General features: G+C 48.1%; 1 long non-coding RNA gene across 1 annotated transcript in view; it reads right to left on the bottom strand.

Annotated features, from left to right (window-relative positions):
• Positions 1-13,627, bottom strand: part of LOC143977720 (uncharacterized) — a 49,314-nt gene extending 35,687 nt beyond the window's left edge. The window contains exon 1 of the long non-coding RNA XR_013273857.1: positions 13,239-13,627. This is a non-coding gene — a long non-coding RNA (uncharacterized LOC143977720). The remainder of the gene's footprint in view (positions 1-13,238) is intronic.
• Positions 13,628-20,004: the final 6,377 nt, after the last annotated feature.

Raw genomic sequence — 20,004 nt, 5'->3', positions numbered from 1 at the left:
AATGGTCTCGCCTTTCCCCCTGCCTGGTGTTTCAACTTAGGGAACACAACGGGAGGAAATAGAGAATGCCAAGACAGCAAGTTTAATTTGTCCATTGTCGTATTAAATGGAAGCTTCTACCCCAGTAATTCCAGCACACACCAGACATTATCTGACTTCCTCACTAACATTGTGGATAATAATGTTAGGTGGTTAGTATCCAACTTATCCCTCTATGGATACACCTCTCGTTATAGAAATGATATCAGTTCAAGATCAGTAGCTCTAGGAAACAATATATACATCTGTTGTGGGGATAAGTGTTATACCTGGATACCTAGAAGGGCTCAGGGATGGTGCTACCTCGCAAGTTTGGTACCAGTAATGGGAGTAGTGGGTGATGAACGAGGTGATCACCTACTAGAAGCTAGTATGCACCCCAGATATCCCCTCAGATATCGTAGCAAGAGAGAAATATTCTTAGAGCAGGACATGGCATGGGCTTGGTTCCCGTCCTGGACAGGATGGGGTATAGACTTAATGAAGCGACTAAATAACTATACTGGAATAATTAATGATATTTTGGAGAAAAACTCTGATGACATTACTAAGTTAAATCTAGAGACCAGAGCCATCACAAAACAAATAGAATTACATGAGTTAGCGATTGAAAGTATGAGTGCAGCATTAACAGGACTCTGTGAGGCTACAGAAGACTATAAATGTTGTACTTGGATACATAACACCAGCATCGAGATACCCGACTATTATGACATCATTGCACGACACCGCACGGAAGTAAAGGATCTACAGGAGAAGGCCCGTAATATTGGCCGTGACTGGGATCCGTTTGGTGGAACTTTTAGCTTCTCAGGGTTATTCTCTTGGCTTAAGAAGGCAGCGATGACAATTATAGTGGTGCTTTTATTTGTATTTCTTCTTTATGCGTGCTTTAAACTGCTCATGTGCTTTTGCAAGAAAGCCAAGGTAAATGCTGTAGAAAAGATGGAACTTTTGTAAGTTGATAAGTTGGATAAGATAGGTGGATTTGGTTCCTTGACATCACCCATCTGTCAGAAAAGCCACTCTTCCTGAATTTTAGATGTTGGTACTATCCAGGGGGATGGGTGTATACCCCTCTGACAACTCGCGGTCAGGGAGAGTACTTTGGACATAGGCCGACTAGAACTTGTTCAGGTGGACCCAGGGTAAGAGGGAAGGGTGATGTCAAAGGGGGAAATTGTGAGGATCAAGGTATAAGAATAAAAATGGTTGACAGTATGTTTCACTAAATGCTTATCTCGTCTGTTTTCAGTTGTTTTAAAGACACATCATCCTTAAGGCCGGATGGGTGCAGTCACGTACACATAAGAGGAAACCATGTCGTAAGGGTCATCTGCCACATCAGCTCTAAAAGCAGAAGACACTTAGAAATTGCCTTTTATAGAAGTTGTTTTGTTTCAACATTTTTAACGCCTGTCTTTTTTAGTGTATAAAAAGAGCTGTGTGATAATAAAGGACCTCAGAGTGAGTGCGACCGTCTGAGCAGACATACTGAGAACTTCTTTCCGTGTCTCCTTGCTTAGATAAGACTCTAATAATAATTGGGAAACGGTAACATAACTTATGAATAGGTGACTTGCAGTAGTCACGCCTAACAACCCCCTGCACCATGTCCATCCAGCCCCTGACCCCCTGCACCATGTCCATCCAGCCCCTGACCCCCTGCACCATGTCCATCCAGCCCCTGACCCCCTGCACCATGTCCATACATCCTTTGATCCCCTGCACCATGTCCGCACAGCCTCTGACCCCCTGCACCATGTCCACACAGCCTGTGACCCCCCTGCACCATGTCCGCACAGCCCCTGACCCCCTGCACCATGTCCGCACACAGCCTCTGACCCCCTGCACCATGTCCGCACACAACCTCTGACCCCCTGCACCATGTCCGCACAAGCTCTGACCCCCTGCACCATGTCCGCACACAACCTCTGACCCCCTGCACCATGTCCGCACAGCCCCTGACCCCCCTACACCATGTCCGCACACAACCTCTGACCCCCTGCATCATGTCCGCGCACAACCCCTGACCCCCTGCATCATGTCCGCGCACAGCCCCTGACCCCCTGCATCATGTCCGCGCACAGCCCCTGACCCCCTGCATCATGTCCGCACACAACCTCTGACCCCCTGCACCATGTCCGAACAGCCCCTGACTCCCCTGCACCCTGTCCGCACACAACCTCTGACCCCCTGCACCATGTCTGTACAACCTCCTGCACCATGTCCGCACAGCCTTTGACCCCCTCCTGTACCATGTAAATGAAGAAATATGTTTTTTGACTTTTGTTTAACTTAGCTTCATGTTTATTGTTTAAATATTGATATTTGCACTGTTTAGCCCTGAAAACAGGCATTGTAGGTACTTTTTTGCAGTGCCAGTAAATTTCATGATTTTTGCCAGTAAAAAAATGGTTGCATTTGTAAGTTTTGGAGTCCTGCCAGTAAATTTTACTTCGGGGGGTTGGCAACACTGTTGTGGACTATATCTTGGTATATAGTACGCTTTGATTTTCATTGCTTATTGTCTGCTCGTTTCTGGTTTTCAGTTCGTTCTTTCAGGCCTTGCTGTTTATCGGGGCTTTCTGTTGTCCATTCTGACCAGCCGACCGTTTTCAAGCCATGTTTCATGTACGTACTCATCGTAGAGTTCATGCTGTGCAGGGGCTTGGTGTTGGACTTTTAGCTTTGACACAAGCCCGGTCCATGAACAAGTCGAGGAGGAGTTTGTGGACCCAGAATTGGTTGCGTCAGTTCTCACACATGCCTTCGTGAGATCCAGGAGAACAATCCTGATGATTTCAGGAATTATCCCAGGATGACGGACCCCGTTTTTCACCATCTGCTGGCTTTGCTGTTCCCTTATATCAGCACGCAGGATACCTGCATGCGGCAAGCCATCACTCCGGAGCAGAGGCTCATCGCCACGTTGCGCTACTTGGCGTCAGGGATAACTCTTCAGGACCTCAAGTTCTCGACAGGCATCTCCCCCCAGGCTCTGGGAATCATTATTCCAGAGACCTGTTCTGTCATCAATCAGATCCTGCAGAAGGACTATATGAAGTATAAAGAGAGGGGCAGTTTGGGACTTTAAATGAGGCACCAAGAGGAACCGGATGTAGAACAGGTTATTTATTATTAAGCCATAAACATGACATCATACGATGAAGGATAAAAATTGCAGTAAAGATGGTATTTACAAATACTCAAATAGTAAAAACATTGAACACGAGTGTTATATAATATACAGTAACAGTCCTGTTATTGCTCCATGAACACAATCATATGAAACTTGGAAAAAAAAAGGAAATAGTGTCCTCATAGATACTATTATCAGAGTATGCATCTTTGCAAACTCGACGCGTTTCGGGGAATAATACCGCCTCATCAGGAGCTGATGCATATGACATATCTGTGAAAAAGATGTATATCATTGAATATATATTGACCCCAATCATCAAGGGAGATATAGGGGAAAAGGAGACATAGACGGGAAATTGCCATTGAATCTCTACTCACTTAACAGACTCGACATGCCACTGGCGATCACCGAGAGATAACCTGTTCTACATCCGGTTCCTCTTGGTGCCTCATTTAAAATCCCAAACTGCCCCTCTCTTTATACTGCAATTAGGGATTTAAAGTCCCAACCTATTCTTTTCGCTAAGGACTATATGAAGGTAAGTTTTCTCTGTTAACATCACATTCTATGTATTTAATGTTTGCTAATGTGCTGTATTTGTTCCTCATTCCCTAATTACCATGATTGCAATATGCTCTGATTGATATGCTGTGCCCCTTTGTCCTCATGCATGCTGGAAGCTTTTCAAGTTCCTTTTTTGTCCTTCATGCATATTTGCCTTCACTAACTTCCCCAGTATGCTCTTCTGGGGCCATAAACCTATAGCCTAGTCACTTATCAATGTATTTTGTCAGCTCCATAGTATTGCTTTCCCCTAAACACCCCCTAAAATGTGTGCAAATGTTATGCGTGTGCTTAAATTCATGCAGAGTGCCAGAATTTTTTTTTTTTTGGTTGGGCCAAACTCATTAGGAACCCCCCTCCCCCCAACTGCTAGGTCAGCTGATAACAATCCTCTATCTGCTGACTCTGCCAAACCCAATACACACTATACCTACCTTTAGATTCTGGTCAGATTTATGGATGAATTCACCAAAGCATGTAGTGCAAGGGCCTGCCTCAATACTTTCAAATGCTACAGTTTAAAGTTTTTTTGCTCCTATTATTATCTTGATAGGTAATAGCAGAATGTCAAAATGTGCTTCCATTTGTTCCTTTTTTTTTTGTGTTATCACACTTCTTACCTGTCCGGTGGTCTGCCAATAGTGTAAGTAAGGAGGGGTTGGCCAAAGTATCACACGTTATTTATGCATTCAGCTCTCAATGAAGTGGAGAGGGTTACCTGTCCAAAACACCCCCCCCCCCCCTCATTTTTTGCAATGACCCATTAGATGGGGGGTGGGGGAGGGATGGGGGGTGATGAATCTGATAAGGGGACCTTATACTTTAGGCTCAGTACTCATTTCCCAAAATGTTATACTGATATTGTCCAAAAATGTTTGTGTCTAATCTGCTTGCAATGTTGATCTGCAAAATTACTCATTTTTTTTATTGTTTGACTCCACAGTTTCCTTCAAAGCCACTGGAATGGCAGACTGTGGCCTCCCACTTTGCCAGCTGTTGGGACTTTCCCAATTGTGGAGGTGCAATTGATGGGGAAACACGTCCGCATTGTCCCACCCCCCAACTCGGGGTCCTACTATTATAATTACAAGGGGTATAATAGTATCGCGATGTTGGCGGTGGTGTTAGTGACCTATGACTGCCTGTATGTGGGGAAAAATGGCCGGATGTCGGCTGGTGGAGTGTTCACACGGATGGAATTCTACTGGCGTCTCCAGAGTGGCAGTCTGGCCTGCCACCTCCAGAGGAGAATGTAGAAGGACTCCCGTTTGTTTTCATCATGGATGAGGCGTTTGCTCTGGCAAACCATCTGATGCGCCCTTTCCCGATGAGGACCCTCACCCCAGATCAGAGGATCTTTAATGTGCGGCTGGCCAGAGCCAGAAGAGTCACAGAGAACACTTTTGTGATAATGGCCAGCCGGTTCCACCTATTTTTGACGCCAATACACATGGCGGAATATAAACTAAATTACATTGTGCTTGCCTGCTGCATTCTGCACAATTTTTTGAAAAAACATTCAACAAACTATGTGGCCTCAGTTGGCCCTGATGCAGACTTGCCGGAAAATGTCATCCTCAGGGCCCTTGAAGCTGCTCGTCCTGGCTTGCCCCCCCAAAGCGTCCGCAAGGTCAGAAACCAATACATGGAGTACTTTGTGGGTAGGGGGGCCATTGATATGCCAGACAATGTCTGAGAGGCATTTTTTTAATAAATTTTTCTTTGAAACTGCAATCATCTTTGTTTTCATTTACTGCTTGGCTTTGTTTTAGGTGTCTCCTAGGTTTCTTTGCTGTTTTTTTTTTTTTTGTCCCTTTTTCTACAACAGTGCAAACCCAAGTTCTGAGCAAAATGAGATGACAGTCTCTTCTTCAGATAATCTTATTATGTTGTGGGTCTGCTACACACACACACCTTTTTTTGTTGATAATGTATGTTGTGCATTACTGACAAAAATATTGATCATTTTCAGCACCATGGCAGAAATATGTGGGGTCATGAAAATGGCGTGATTGGGGAAATTTGAACATCACTGTGGGTGTTATTTACTAAAGGCAAATCCACTATGCACTACAAGTGCACTGCAAAAGTGTACCTGAAACTGCACTTGGAGTGCAAAGTGGATTTGCCTTTAGTAAATAACACCCATTGCAACAGAAAACAACTTTACTCCAAATACTGCTTTTGCACATTGAAAAAGGAAGCCACACATTGTTGATAATTTAACTTTTTACTCAAAGCACATTCACATGTGCGTGCGTTTGGTGTATTTAACATTATTTTGGGTAACATTTTTATAACTTGGTGTTTTTGTGTAAACAGGCATGTATCAAAGCATAACATACAGAACACAGGAACTTACAAAGTTCAACTTTGAAAAGTGAAGACAATATCAGACATGAGTATGTACAAACTGTGCTGACATTGCCTTCATCAGATGGGGTGTCACCCCTGGAAAAGCCAAATTTGAAGATGCACACAAATTGAGAATCATAAAGTGGCCAGTTTCCTCCTGATCCCATGCCTAATGTCAACATGTGCCATCTCCCATCATGGGGTATCAATGTACGTGTTTTGGGGGTGCAACCCCTTTATCTCAGCCACTTTAGTAGCAAGGAAGGGGTTGCACCCACAAAACACGTACATTGATCCCCCATGATGGGAGATAGCACATGTTGACACACTGTGCGCATCTTCCAAATTTGGCTATTCTAAAAATATAAAAGCGTTTTTGAAAATGTAAAAACGATGCTAGCTAGTTTGGGGTGTTTCAGACTCTACCCAATACCTCAATGATGTTCTTAATTTTTTTGTTGAACATCATTGATGTTTTTCTGTATATTCTCTAAATCGCGATTGCACCCCATTATCTACCCAATGAGGATCTGGGCACTTTCACTGGTAAAATGTGATTCTTCTTCCACATCACCTAAAAAAAAAAAAACACACACCATGTATTATAAATATGCAGACATACATTGATAGCTTACCAGAAGCTGTGGTCTCCGACACTCACCTGTTGTAGTGCCAATTTCAACAATCTCTCCTTCCTCCTCCTCCTCTGCTTCAGGTGTTGTTATTTCCCCTTCTTTGGGAGGTGTGGGGTCCCTGGTGTCCTCAGACGCCCCGAGTCTTCTCTCCCCTATGAGAATGTAAAAAAGGAATACTTAGCGTACAGAGGGCAGAAATAGGAATATGAAACATTGCTTGGAAGTGTCGTACAATTGTGTTTTTTGGCAGAGTTCAAAGGTGAAAACATTATTTTTGACACTTTCTAAAGCTGTAGTGTGAGAAAATGTAGTCAAGTGCAAATTGGCAAAACATCGTTTGGGAGTGGGTTAACGATGTTTATTACGAACGATTGAACCCATGAACATGAAAGTGGCCATTTTAAACTGTACAACATTAAATTAAAGCACATGGAGCAGTATGCAAGCAATAATAATAATATGAACACACAACAACTGCTTACTTTTTTGAAGAACTCGCTTGAACCTTCTGTACTGATCGTGCTCCCTCAGCTTCAGGTCTGACCAGCGTTTTCTCAGTTGATCCTTGGATTGTCGTACCCCAAAATTCTTCTGAAGACTCTTCACAACTTTAGTCATGATCTTGGCCTTTCTGATATTTGGGTTTGGGTAAGGTCCATACTTCCTATCATAGTCGTTCCTCTTCAATATGTCCACCATCTCCAACATCTCAACAAAATACATATTTGAGGCCTTAAATCTTCTCCTCCGGGGATTGGGACGTTTCAGGCTCCGGGCTTTCCTCGTCTTCCTCCTCGTTAGTGGAATTATTATTGCGCTCCTGCTGTGTCTCCGCCATGTGCTCTCCCCACTGCGCTGAAAGAGAAGGGGCGGGGAATAGTCTAGAAAGAACGTCAGGGGCGGGCGGAGTTTCACGCATGCGCACTATATATAAAACGCAACACGCATGTGTCGTACATACGATCTGTGAGCAGAGTGAGGAGCTGACGCGTGCAAACGAAGGTACAATTTTTAACTTGGTACATCACTAGCCTATACTACTTCTATATAGGCATTTGTTGGGACAAGATTAGGAGAGTTTAACATGGAATTATTAGGGTTTGTCTTGTGTTGTGTCTTGAAGACAAGATGGATCCCTTCCAGAAATTGCATTTTATGGGGCTATTCATTGATCTGCTCAGGGAGCTGCCCTGCCTGTGGCAGATGAACAACCCCTTTTATAATGACCTAAGAAAGAGGAAGGCAGCGCTGGAGAAACTGCTTCGTTTTGTAAAGACCATGGTCCCCACGGCAGACATGACCTATGTGAAGGCCAAAGTTGGTGCTCTGAGGAGTACATATATCAGGGAGCGCAAGAAGTACCAGGATTCCCTGAGATCAGGAGATCCAGATGCCATTTATGTCCCCAGGATGGTGTACTATGAGAGGCTGCATTTTCTGGCAGACCAGGGGGAACCCAGGCCACCACTCTACAATCTTCCTTCAAGGCTTCCTTCACCCCCAGCTGAGGCTTCCAACGTCCAACCTGGGCCTTCTAGGCAGCAACATGTGGACGGGCCCAGCTTGAGACAGGTATAGCATTGTTGAACATATTTCTTGTTGTACATTTAATGATGCTAACTAGATGTTATTATTGATCAGTAAGTTGTGATTTAACAAAGTGGTTTACATATCAATAGACAGTAATGACCAAAAATGATTGGGACAAGAATGAAAAATGCTGGGCTCAGAATGATAGTCTGTTCTATTTGGTAACATTCAATTTGTAACAGTCATGAGCACAATGATGGCCTGGGTTCAGTCTGGTCTGACAGAAGATGCAGCCTCTTGTAGGACAACAGGCTGGGGACATAGATGGCATCTGCTCTTCCTGATCTCTTGGACTTCTGGACCAGACTGCTCTCCCTGAGATATGTACTCCTCAGGCCTCCAATTTTGCATTTTCAAATTAGTTCATGTCTGCCCTGGGGGCCAAAGGCTTCGCCAAATTGACCAGTTTCTCCAGCGCTGCCTTCTTGCTTATTTGTTTGACACCTAAATAAAGGTTTTTTTTGGTTGACGAAATACTTGCCTATGTGTTTTAATTCAAAAAGGACAGTTTATTTGTCAGTGGGCAGGTACATTTCAAAAATACAAAGTCAAATGAATAACAAGGGGCACCAACACCAAACAACCTCCTCTAGATTAAAAAAAAAAAAACAATAAAATAAAAAGATAATAATGGTGTTGTGGTAAGTTGACACACAAAACACAACAAAAAAACTACGAAGATGAGCAAACTGTCAAAAAAGGAGATGTTGATTAAAAAAAACCATCCACCAAATTTAAAAACAAAAAAAAAAAAAAAATGATTGGGGAGATGTGACGAATTAAAATAGTTTATTCATGAAATGAGTAAAAAGAATAAAGAAATAAGTTTGAGAGAAGTGTGTGTGAATATGAGCAGCAAAACAACTTCATTCTTGTAGGTTTGTAAAGAAAAAACAGACAAATGTGCTATATCGATTACAAGCGGTAATTTTACCTGACCGAGCGCTTCCATCTCAGAATTTATTGTGAGCATGCGTGGTACCTTGTCTGTCAGACTAGGCTACACACGATCGGAACTGACGCGATCGGATCATGTTGTGGGAAAATTTTATAGCCAAGCTCTCAAACTTGGTCTGTCGGATATTCCGACTGAAACAGTCTGATGGAGCCCACACACTGTCGGATTATCCGACAACGCGGTCCGATCAGATATTTTCCATCGGAATATCCCACCGTGTGTACAAGGGCTTTGACTTTCAGGCCCTAAGTTCAATCCACTGAGGCCACATGGCAGCTTTTAAAGAGGAGGGGCAGCCCCCCTCCCTCTGGGACCCTGCTTTCCAGCTGAAGACCCCAAGAACACTTGCCCCTGGCTTTTAAACAGTCACCCAGCACGCAATGAGGCACTTTCCTCTGCAAATAGCCATGGCTGTAACAATGCCTGTGCCCTCACTTGTCAGGTTTACTCCCACTGTCCAATATGGCTCCCTATTGGACCAGTATGAAACATTCAGACAAGCTGAGCTGCACCTGAGCACCATGAGCAGACCTCACCAATACATCCTGCTCCCTCGTAGGCAGAGAGTATTGTAAATTTGCCTAATGTTCCTCCTGTTAGGCAGAAAGACCCTAAACTACATGTCTGGGGTATTGTTCAATTCCAGGCTGAATGCCATTTCCGTTACCCATAACATACCAGTAATACAACCAGACACCTTGCTCTTTGGGTTTAAATGGCAGCCTTTTATTAACAAAAAACATAACAGCAAAAACATTTTAAATCCTTAAGACATCTATAATCATCTGGTAACATAACTGCCTAGGATTTTTGAAGGCACTATTAACATCACTATCTGTATCCGGCACCACCTTGCCTCTTACCCGGCCCCTAGCTGTGACTTACGCCAGCACAGGGACATTCATTTGGCAAAACTCACCAGCCGATACAGCCACCCCTTACTTCTGCCCTCATTAGGGCAGGTTCACTCATTTCTGTGATGGGCCCAGCCAATCGTTCTCCAAATAACGTTACCATACCCCGCCTTCAAAAACCCTATGGCTACTGTCATAGCCGGCTGGCATGACACCTTACGCCTGGCCGGCCCGCCACACCTCTATGGCTCACTGAATACCGTCCTGTAGTCCCAAAAACCACAGGTCAATCCCCACCACATTCAGATGTACACCAACCCCTCTCAAAATCCATGGCTTCTTCTCCAATTCCCTGCGATGGATAGCCAAACCCCCATTGAGAACAAAGAAATTTGCCACTGCTTTATTCACTTTTATGCGGGCCCTGTTAACCCTGTCCACCGAAACAGCCAAACGCCAAGAAGCCCTAGCCACCATGTCTGACCATATGACAATGGTGTCAGGGAACAGGGTCCGCAACCGCAGCAAATCGTACTTGATGTCCCTGCACAATTCCCTGGAGGCCCTAAGCCCTAGGTCATTACTCCCTACATGCAGGACCAGGACATCAGGGGGCCTATCCAGCCTAGAATAATGATGCACTTCAGGGAGTACCCGTGACCACAGCATCCCGGGAACCCCAATCCATCGAATCTTAACCTGGTCCCTTTTAAAGCCCTACTGTCACCCCCCAAGGCCTAACTTTTACCCCAGAACACGTAAGAATGGCCCAAGATCCACACCAAACATTCAGAACCTGCAAAACAAAACAGCATGACAGTACAGAACCCCGGAAAGCCCGGCAACATGAAAAAACACCAGAACCACGGACGCTGACACGAGGACTAGAAACTAGGAACTAGGAACCGCAGCCCTACCCCTGAATTCCATTGTCTCAACCTACCTACAAGTGGGGCCACACGTACGACCTAAAACGACGCGACTCCCATTGCCCAATTCTTTTTACCAGTTCGTCCTCCATTCCCCACCGTACCGCCTCTGTGGCCGCACCAATCCGGAAGGAGTGAGAGGAGTAGTCCTTCACCTCAAACCCCACGGCCTGTAAGCTCTTATGAAACACCGCCCCAAACTGGAACCGAGACAACGCCGACCCATCTTGATGAATCGGATAACAAAGGCGATGCCGGGACGGCCGCCAAGGACACCCACTTACCCTTCCCGATCTGATCCGTCTTGGAACGCCTGACCAAAATCGAAAGGACCTCCCCCCGGAGCAGCACGTCTTCCAAATCCAAAACCCCCACACCCCCCCCCCCCCCCCGTTTTGACAAGCATACCAGTTGGCTGACGCAAAACGCCCCAAAGAATGCCAAGGTAAACGCCGTCCTGAGAGCTGCTTCATAAACTGAAGAGCACATCCCGTCCAAGGTGTTTGTGATAGCGCCCAGCAACTGGAAGGATACCGGGCGGCGCCTGTCCGGTGTAACCTTACCCCGATGGTAACACCTTAAAACCCTCCTCACCAGCACATGTTTAGTAACATCACCAACCCCTGACATCTGAAACAAAAAGGCTAAACCCACCACCTTTTTCCTCAATTTAGCTGAAGAAACCCCGTCTTCCACATCTTTTCCAATAGAGTCCAGTACCAAACCCAAGCGCTCCTCATCCGAGGAACACCCACCCTTTTCAGCCTCCAAGGCACGCCATTCACCCCATACCTTCTCATACACAATGTAGCTGTGCATACTGAGTTCCGGAGCAGACCCCCATAATACCGGAAGGAATGGGGAGATGACCAAGTCAGCCATCGGGGGTGCCCCAAACGGACCAGCCATCCTACCCAAAGCTACTTCCTTGGCCAGTTTAGCAGACACCACGGCCGGGTGCCGCTGTGTGGAAATCAAATTCCGAGGGACCGGCGGAACACTGGCCAATGTGTTAGGAATAACAAAACCCACAGGAAAACCCCTGAACAAAAGATCTGCCGCCGTCCTATCCGGATACCTACTTAGGAAGGGAGCCAATCTTTCACTTTCACTGTCGTCCTCCCTCTTTCCAGACTCACCCGACTTACCTTTGTTCTGTTTGAAACACTTCGGGAGCAGATGGGATCCCCCGCAGCCGGAGCACTCATGCCGGAAATGGCACGCTCCTCCAAACTTGCAGTTCCCCTCATTGAACTGCCAGCAGAAACCCTTCCTCTTTCTGGCCGATGAAGACGAGGTTCCCGCAGCAACACCAGCCCCCCTTGGAAAGTGGGAGCTGGATGCCCGCACCTGGGTCATCAACTTCATCCACAAGCTAATATCCTTGTGGTATCACCTAATCTACGACCTAACCGCATTCTGTTGCCTGAATTGCTCATCGTAGCGCAACCAGGACACGCCGCCATAAACCCGATGCGCTTCACCTACTGCGTCCGCATCTCCCCGATCATGCTAGCCAAAATATTAAACGCTTGGAGTCAATTACCAAACGTCCTGGGAATAAGCCAGTACCGCCGTTTTCTTCCTCCTCCTTCTTACTTTCATCTGGTTTGACCTTATCCAGATTAAACTTATCCAATGGTAAGAGGGAAAAAAATGTCGACATACTCAACCTTGAGGTGAGCTCCCAGCGGGCCCTCGAAGCATATATAAACTTCGCATTTGGCCGCATCAGCCAAACGCAAGCCATCCGAGACGCTCAACGCCTTCTTGTTCGCCTCCTGCGCCTTGTCCGGGGCCTGTGACAAACCCTCGCTAGCCACTTTGTCCCCCCCCAGCTGTCCTTCCCCCACCGGAGGAGACGGGGACACCACCGCCCCATCCAACTGTCTAGCAGGGGCTGCCGTTCCCCCTAAACTGGCCCCCAACCCCAGTGGAGCGGCTGGAATCGGTGCCGCCCTCCAAGCAGCTACTGGGGAAGCCCCCCCGCGGGTCCAGCGACCCGCCTCATACCGGGTCAGCGGTACTGCCTGCTGGGGTACTATCCCTGAGTCACCCTCGGACGCTATCCGACAAGCCAGAAGTGCAGCCACCCTTCAAAGCCTGACCCCCCCTTCCCATGCCCAGACACAGCCCCATGCACATCAGACAGACACTGATCACACTCACCAGGCTGCCCATCCCCCACAGCTGCATCTCCAGAGCCAGGACACCTCTCTCCTCCGTCAGCCAGGTCTTCCCCCTCCGAGGAGGAGAGCTCCCCTTCCGAACGGATCACAGCTCCCTGTCACTCTCCGCCCGATCGGTGCACTCTCAGAGCCTCCCACAGTCCGCTGACGTCACTCCCGGCCGCCGTTCGTCTCCTTGGTTCGCTCCGCCTCCCCCGCTGTGCTCTATGCCTGGATCCACTGAGAGGAGCGGAACGCTGGTCCTGATGAGTGGTAGCAGCACCATTGCTTCCTCCAGCCGCACCTCCGCTTCTCCTCCTGGCACCCCAGGCATCAGGCCAGCACTGGGTGAGCGTCCTCTCTCCCGCAGGGCCATTCTGACTGCAGGCCTGGAGCCTGCAGAGTCCAGAGAATCCGAAGAGGGGGGGGGGAGCGGGCAGAAGACCCGCTTTGCTCCCCAGGGGCACGCCTCTGACGGGGATTTCTCCAAGCACCCCCAGCCTGAGAAGGCGCTCTCTTGGCTGCAGAGGCTGAAGGGTCCATGACTTGTCTCCCAGTGCTGCAACAACCCCGTGGGGTCAATTGAGGGCTCAAACGCTCAGGAGGGTGTAACCTCCTAGCACGCTGACGAACAGGGGCTGGTGTAGCAGTCACCTGCCCTGACCCCGGCAAAATACCCACTAATTGGGTACATAGCCACTGCGGCCCATTAGTGACCGCAGCCGCATGGAAGGTGGACAGCATTGCCTTCAAGTCCTCCATCACAGAATTGAAAATGTCACTGGATGCTGAGAATGTCACTGGTTGCTGTCCCAAGATGAATGATTCTAGAATCCCCACACCCCTCCTAGCAACCCCTAAGGACCACCCAACCCCATCCTGCCACACCCTACTATCCAATTGAATATCTCTGTAAGACCCTCCTTAATTTCAGACCTCCTATTGTAACTGAATTATTTTAACCCCCACCTTATCTTAGTCTTACTGTACAAACCCCATCATGTAGGCCCTCAGCCTAAGCTCTGCTTCAGCTACTGGCCTGTACTCTCTCTTCCAGCACTTACCTAGGAGGGTTCTACAGACCTCAATTTCGAAAGTAGACACCCCAAGCTATTTTCTGAAAGGCATGTTGAGCGGGGGCGTAACTAGAAATTACAGGGCCCCATAGCAACATGTTGTATGCCCCCCCCCCCCCAAAATAATGAACTCTACATATGGTATTATTATATTAACTGTTATACAGTATTACATGTAACATACACCTAGTGGAATAATTGTAAATGTAGTGCACAAATAGGCTAGCAGCAGGGACTCCACTGAGCTCAGCATGCATGTTCTTATAGAATAGTGAGCACACACCTACTAATACATTACAAACCTGGAAGTTGGCTGGGGAGCCCTTCCTCAAGCACTCAGTTGGGCAGCTCGGATTGCGACCCTTGCGGGAAGGAGGAGCAGTCTGGCTGCGGGCAATGCACTGCAGGCAGCGGGAGTCGACCCGGGACTGGCTGGCACTGAGCACATTCTGCCGTGGATCTGCACTGCAGAATGCCGCTGGAGGAGGAGATACAGATGCTTGCTCTGGACAGGGCTCTAGCTGCTGCTCTCTCATTGCTACTGCGGCCGGAGGCAGAGAAGCAGAGGAGGTGGGTGGGCTCGAAGCGCTGCGCAGGGCAGCTCTGGGTAAGGTGGCCCTTGCAACGCTCAGCCTCTGACTGACTCTGCCAATGACGTCACTGGTTGCTAGATGCGAGGCAGGGCGGCCCTAACAAACAGTTTGGCAGTTTTTATTAAGGTGGCTATGTGTCCTTATTTCATTCTGGGACACTGTATTGTCCCAGAATGAAGGTGCCCAGGACACGGGACACATCTAAACTGAGGGACAATCCCACATGGGCACCCTACTGTGGGTCCTAGGGTCACAGACGCCTGGGTGCAGAAATATTTATGGTGCCCCCACATGGGCGTTGTCATCTTACCAACCCCTCCCCTTTACAAATGTTTGAATGGCAACAACTCAAACACAGAGATACACCCCTAAGAAGTCTTCGTTACCCTGGGATCCTCCCATGATCTTTTAACAATAAAGAAAATACAGGAAGAGCGTACACTGAGATCTGCAGGGGAGTCTCTGATGCACACAGAGAGGGCTTCTGTTACAGAGTCTGTTGCAAAGAACCCCCAGACATAGTACAGGAGACGGTCAAAGACTGCAGACATGATACAAGAGATGATCAGAGTCTGCAGACATAATACAGGATATGGTCAGAGACTGCAGACATTATACAAGAGATGGTCAGACACTGCAGAAATGGTACAGGTGATGGACAGAGACTGCAGACATAATACATGAGATGGTCAGAGACTGCAAACATAATACAGGAGACAGTCAGAGACTGCATTCATAGTACAGGAGATGGTCAGAGACTGCGGACATGATACAGGAGATGGTCTGAGACTGCAGTTCCTATGGACGTTAGTAGATAATGGCTGATCGGTCCTCTCACCTGAGCCAGCGATACAGCAACGGTTCCCCTGAACATGTCCCACAATCCTCTTCTCTGCTCCTTTTTCTATTCTATTTCTTCCCTGGCTGATATGAAGGCGGGGAAAGAAATATAGTGGGCGGCTGTGCTGGCAAGCGCCGCTCACTAGTACAGCAGCATGCGTAAGGAGGACGGGGGGGGGGGGGGGGGGAGAAGAGCCCGCAGCTGCAGTGGCGTCACTAGGGTTGGTGTCACTAGGTGCGATAAAACATGGTGTCACCCCCACTCCACCAACTATAGTTACCCCTCAGTACAGACCCCCCTTCACTAACTAGACCCTCCTCCGTCAGTGCAGACCCCTCACTAAGTATAAACCCCTCCCTCAGTACAGGCCTTCCTCAGTACAGACCCCCTCCATCCGTATAGAACCCCCCCCCCATTATTACAGACCCCCCCAGGACAACCCCCCTCCCATTATTACAGATCCACCCACCAGGTCAAACCCCCCTCCATTATTACAGACCCTGCCCACCAGGACAAAACACCCAGCGGCAGCTGGAGAGGACAATGTGCAGCCGCACGGCCCGGGTGAACAGATCACAGCAGGCAGGAGATAGACACAGTGAGGAGGAGGAGAACATATGTCAGGCCCGGACACCCCCAGCGACATCACTGCACAGCTGGTCCCCATCCACAAAGAGACAGCCGCTCCGATCTCCAGCTGCTTCCCTTCTCTGACAGGAGGAGGGAGGGGGGGACGGGCTTCATCAGGAAACACAGCGGTGACAGACGGAGAGAGCCGCCTCTGGACAAGGAGAGGAGGAGGGAGGGGAGCACTCTGGAGCTTCAGTGCCCCCACCTCTCTGGCGCCCGGGTGCACTGCACCCCGCGCACCCACCTGGGATCGGCCCTGTGTGGGCCCCACTCGGCTGTGCACCCCACTCGGCTTCCGCGACTGATGTTGAGTCCATGGAATATTTTATATTTTGCCACAAGTTTTGGGAAAATTACAAAAATGTATTTTGATTTTAAATTATATATTGCTCAAACATGCCATGGGTATATGTGAAATTACACCCCAAGAAACATTCTGCTGCTTCTCCTGAGTACGGGGATTCCACATGTGTGAGACTTTGTTAGTCTAGCTAAGTACAGGACCCCGAAAACCAATCACTGCCTTCAGGCTTTCTAAAGGCGTAAATTGGCTTATTTCACTTCCTCACTACCTATCACAGTTTCGGAGGCCATGAAATGCCCAGATAGCACAGAACTCCCCAAAATGATCCCTTTTCGGAAAGTAAGCACCCCAAGGTATTTTCTAAGAGGCATAGTGAGTATTTTGCAATTCTCATTTGTTTTGGAAAATGAAGAAAGAAAAGGGAAAAAATGTTTTTTCTTTTTCTTTTCCCAATTTTCAAAACTTTGTGACAAAAAAGAGAGATCTGCAAAATGCTCACCTTGCTTCTTAGCAAATACCTTGGGGTGTCTTCTTTGCAAAATTAGGTCATTTGGGGGTGGGGGGTGTGCTATCTTGAAATTTCATGGCCTTCAAAACTGTGATAGGTAATAAGAAAGTAAAATAAGCAATTTACGCTCTTAGAAAGCCTGAAGGCGGCGATTGGTTTAAGGGTCCTGTACGCGGCTAGGCTCCCAAAAAGTCTCACACATCTGGTATCCCCGTACTAAGGAGAAGCAGCAGAATGTTTTTTTGGGTTATAATTCCACATATACTCATGGCATATGTGAGCAATATATAATTTCAGTAACAATTTTGTTTAAAATGTAAATTTGGGGGGGGGGGGGGGGGGTTGTATTTCCCTACCATTTTAGCACCTCAAGAAATGAGATAGACAGTCAAACAAAAAGCTGCGTAAATTCCAGTAAATATACCATAGTTTGTAGATGGTATAACTTTTGCGCAAACCAATAAATATACGCTAATTGAATTTTTTTTTGCCCAAGACATGTGGCTGAATACTGTTTGGCCTAAAGCTGGGTTCACATTGGTGCGACGCGACACTTGTCTTACTTTGGATCCGACTTTGCCCTGCGACTTGAAGTCAGAGACGCGTCCGACTTTAATGAACGGGGATCCGACTTGGATCCCCACCAATACCAGGCGCTGTGTTTGGTATGAATCTTGAGGGGGAACTCCACGCCAAATTTTAAATACAAAACCAGCATGGGTTCCCCCTCCAAGAACATACCAGGTCCTTTGGTCCGGGAAGGATTTTAAGGTGTGGGGGTCCCGTGAAAAACTCCATACCAGACCCTTATCCGAGCACGCATCCTGGCCGGTCAGGAAAGGGGGTGGGGACGAGAAAGCGCCACTAGACATGTTTTTAAAGTAATTTATTAGGCAGCACCAGGGGTCTCTTCTGACTTGGGGGGTCTCTTCCTACTTTTCCGCTCTCTCCAGCCTCTTCTCCCACTCTCCGGCCCCTTCTTCCGCTCTCCAGGGGTCTTCTGCCGGGCTCCTCCGCTTTCTTCTGCTCTTTTGCCCACTCTTTTGCTAGCGTTGGCCCGGTCTTCTCCGTCACCGCCAGGGGCATTATGGGGCCGTGACATGGGTCAACGGATGACATCACCCGGTGACCACACTCCATGCCTATATAAGTCGTTGCGCACCTCGCACGCGGCATTACATCGGGAGAGAGCGTCGTGTCAACATTGGAAGAAGACCAGCCAACGATGGCAAAAAAGCGGGCAAAAGAGCAGAAGGCAGCGGAGGAGCCCGGCAGAAGACACCAAAGAGTGAGAGAAGAGGCTGAAGAGAGTGGAGACATTTCGGGAATAGACCCCCCCAAGTCAGAAGAGACCCCTGGAGCTGCCTAATAAAATTACTTTAAAAACCCGTCTAGTGTGTTTTTTTAATTGATACTTTTTTGCCCCAGGTGAATGGGTAGGTGTACGATGTACCCAATACTCATTCACATATGGTGCAGGGCTGGGATCTGGGGGCCCCCTTATTAAAAGGGGCTCCCGGATTCTGATAAGGCCCCTGCAGACCCCGACAACCAATGGCCAGGGTTGTCGGGAAGAGGCCCTTGTCCTCATCAACATGGGGACAAGGTGCTTTGGGGTGGGGGGGCCATAGTGTGCCCCCTGCCCCAAAGCACCCACCCCCCCATGTTGAGGGCATGGTTTAGGGGGGGGGGCGCTCGCTCGTCCCCACCCCCTTTCCTGACTGGCCGGGCTGCGCGCTTGGATAAAGGTCTGGTATGGGTTTTGGGCGGACTCCTACGCCGTTTATTCGGCGTAGGGGGGATTCTTCTTGAAATCCATATCAGAGTGAAGGGCCTGGTATGCCCTTGGGGGGGGAACCCATTCTGTTTTTTTAGTTAAAATTTGGCGTGGAGTTCCCCCTCAAGATCATCAGCACAAATCACATGCCAAAGTTGGAACAGGCAAGACGGCAATCCGAATTTGATCTGACTTCAATGATATTCAATGGGCTGAAGTAGGATCAAAGTTTGACCAAAGTAGTGCAGGGAGCATTTTCAAAGTCGGACCGACTTGTGTCAGACCAGTTAAGACGGCTCCCATAGGGAAACATTTATTTTCACACATCATGCGACATGAGCTCCCAATGTTGGAGCATTTGTCACACCAGCATGAACCTGGCCTCAGGCCCCTGTCAGGCAGGGTGGACTCCATCAAGCACATCCTAAAGCTCAGCGGGGGATCTCTCCATTGATCTCCACTGAGCAGGCGGATGACAAATTGGTGCCTGCTCCGCTGTGCAGAGCGGGCACAGCCCGCTGTGCAGAGCGGACACAGCCCGCTGTTCTCTATGGCGCAGTCGGATGGAAATGGACCGCTTGTCCATTTCCATCTGTCATCTGATCGCCGGACGGTTAGGGAACGAATTCCCCCATAGGTCTGTATTTAGCAGACAGGATCGGATCAGGTGCTGGCGAGTGTCAGATCCACCACTCCACAGAGAGCTATGGATGGTCCGATTAGGTCCGCCTGAAAAACTGACCAGTCAGTGTCAAAAGTGCCTTACAGTGGTGTCCAGAAGGCCATCCTTACAGACAGTACAAAAGTCATTGGTGTCATGCTGCCAGGTCTGCCTAGTGGTGTTGGCCCTGGAACTTTGCAGGCACTATCAAGTAGGAGGTCAATCAGTTACAGCCCAAGGCACCCCTAGCGGCCTCTGGAGCAAAGCTGGTTGAGAATGGCTGCTCTATAGTAATAAACCATCTTTATGCTGACATATGTTGGTCTTCAACCACTTTTCTGCCACCGCAAGGGCACGCTCTTAGCTTGGAAATAATC

This window comes from Lithobates pipiens, unplaced genomic scaffold (genome assembly GCF_037356315.1).
Source record: "Lithobates pipiens isolate NorthernLeopardFrog02 unplaced genomic scaffold, aLitPip1_a1.2 Scaffold_1, whole genome shotgun sequence".
Classification (NCBI taxonomy): domain Eukaryota; kingdom Metazoa; phylum Chordata; class Amphibia; order Anura; family Ranidae; genus Lithobates; species Lithobates pipiens.
Note: the sequence above shows the minus strand (reverse complement) of the source record. Positions and strands in the feature narration are given on the sequence as shown.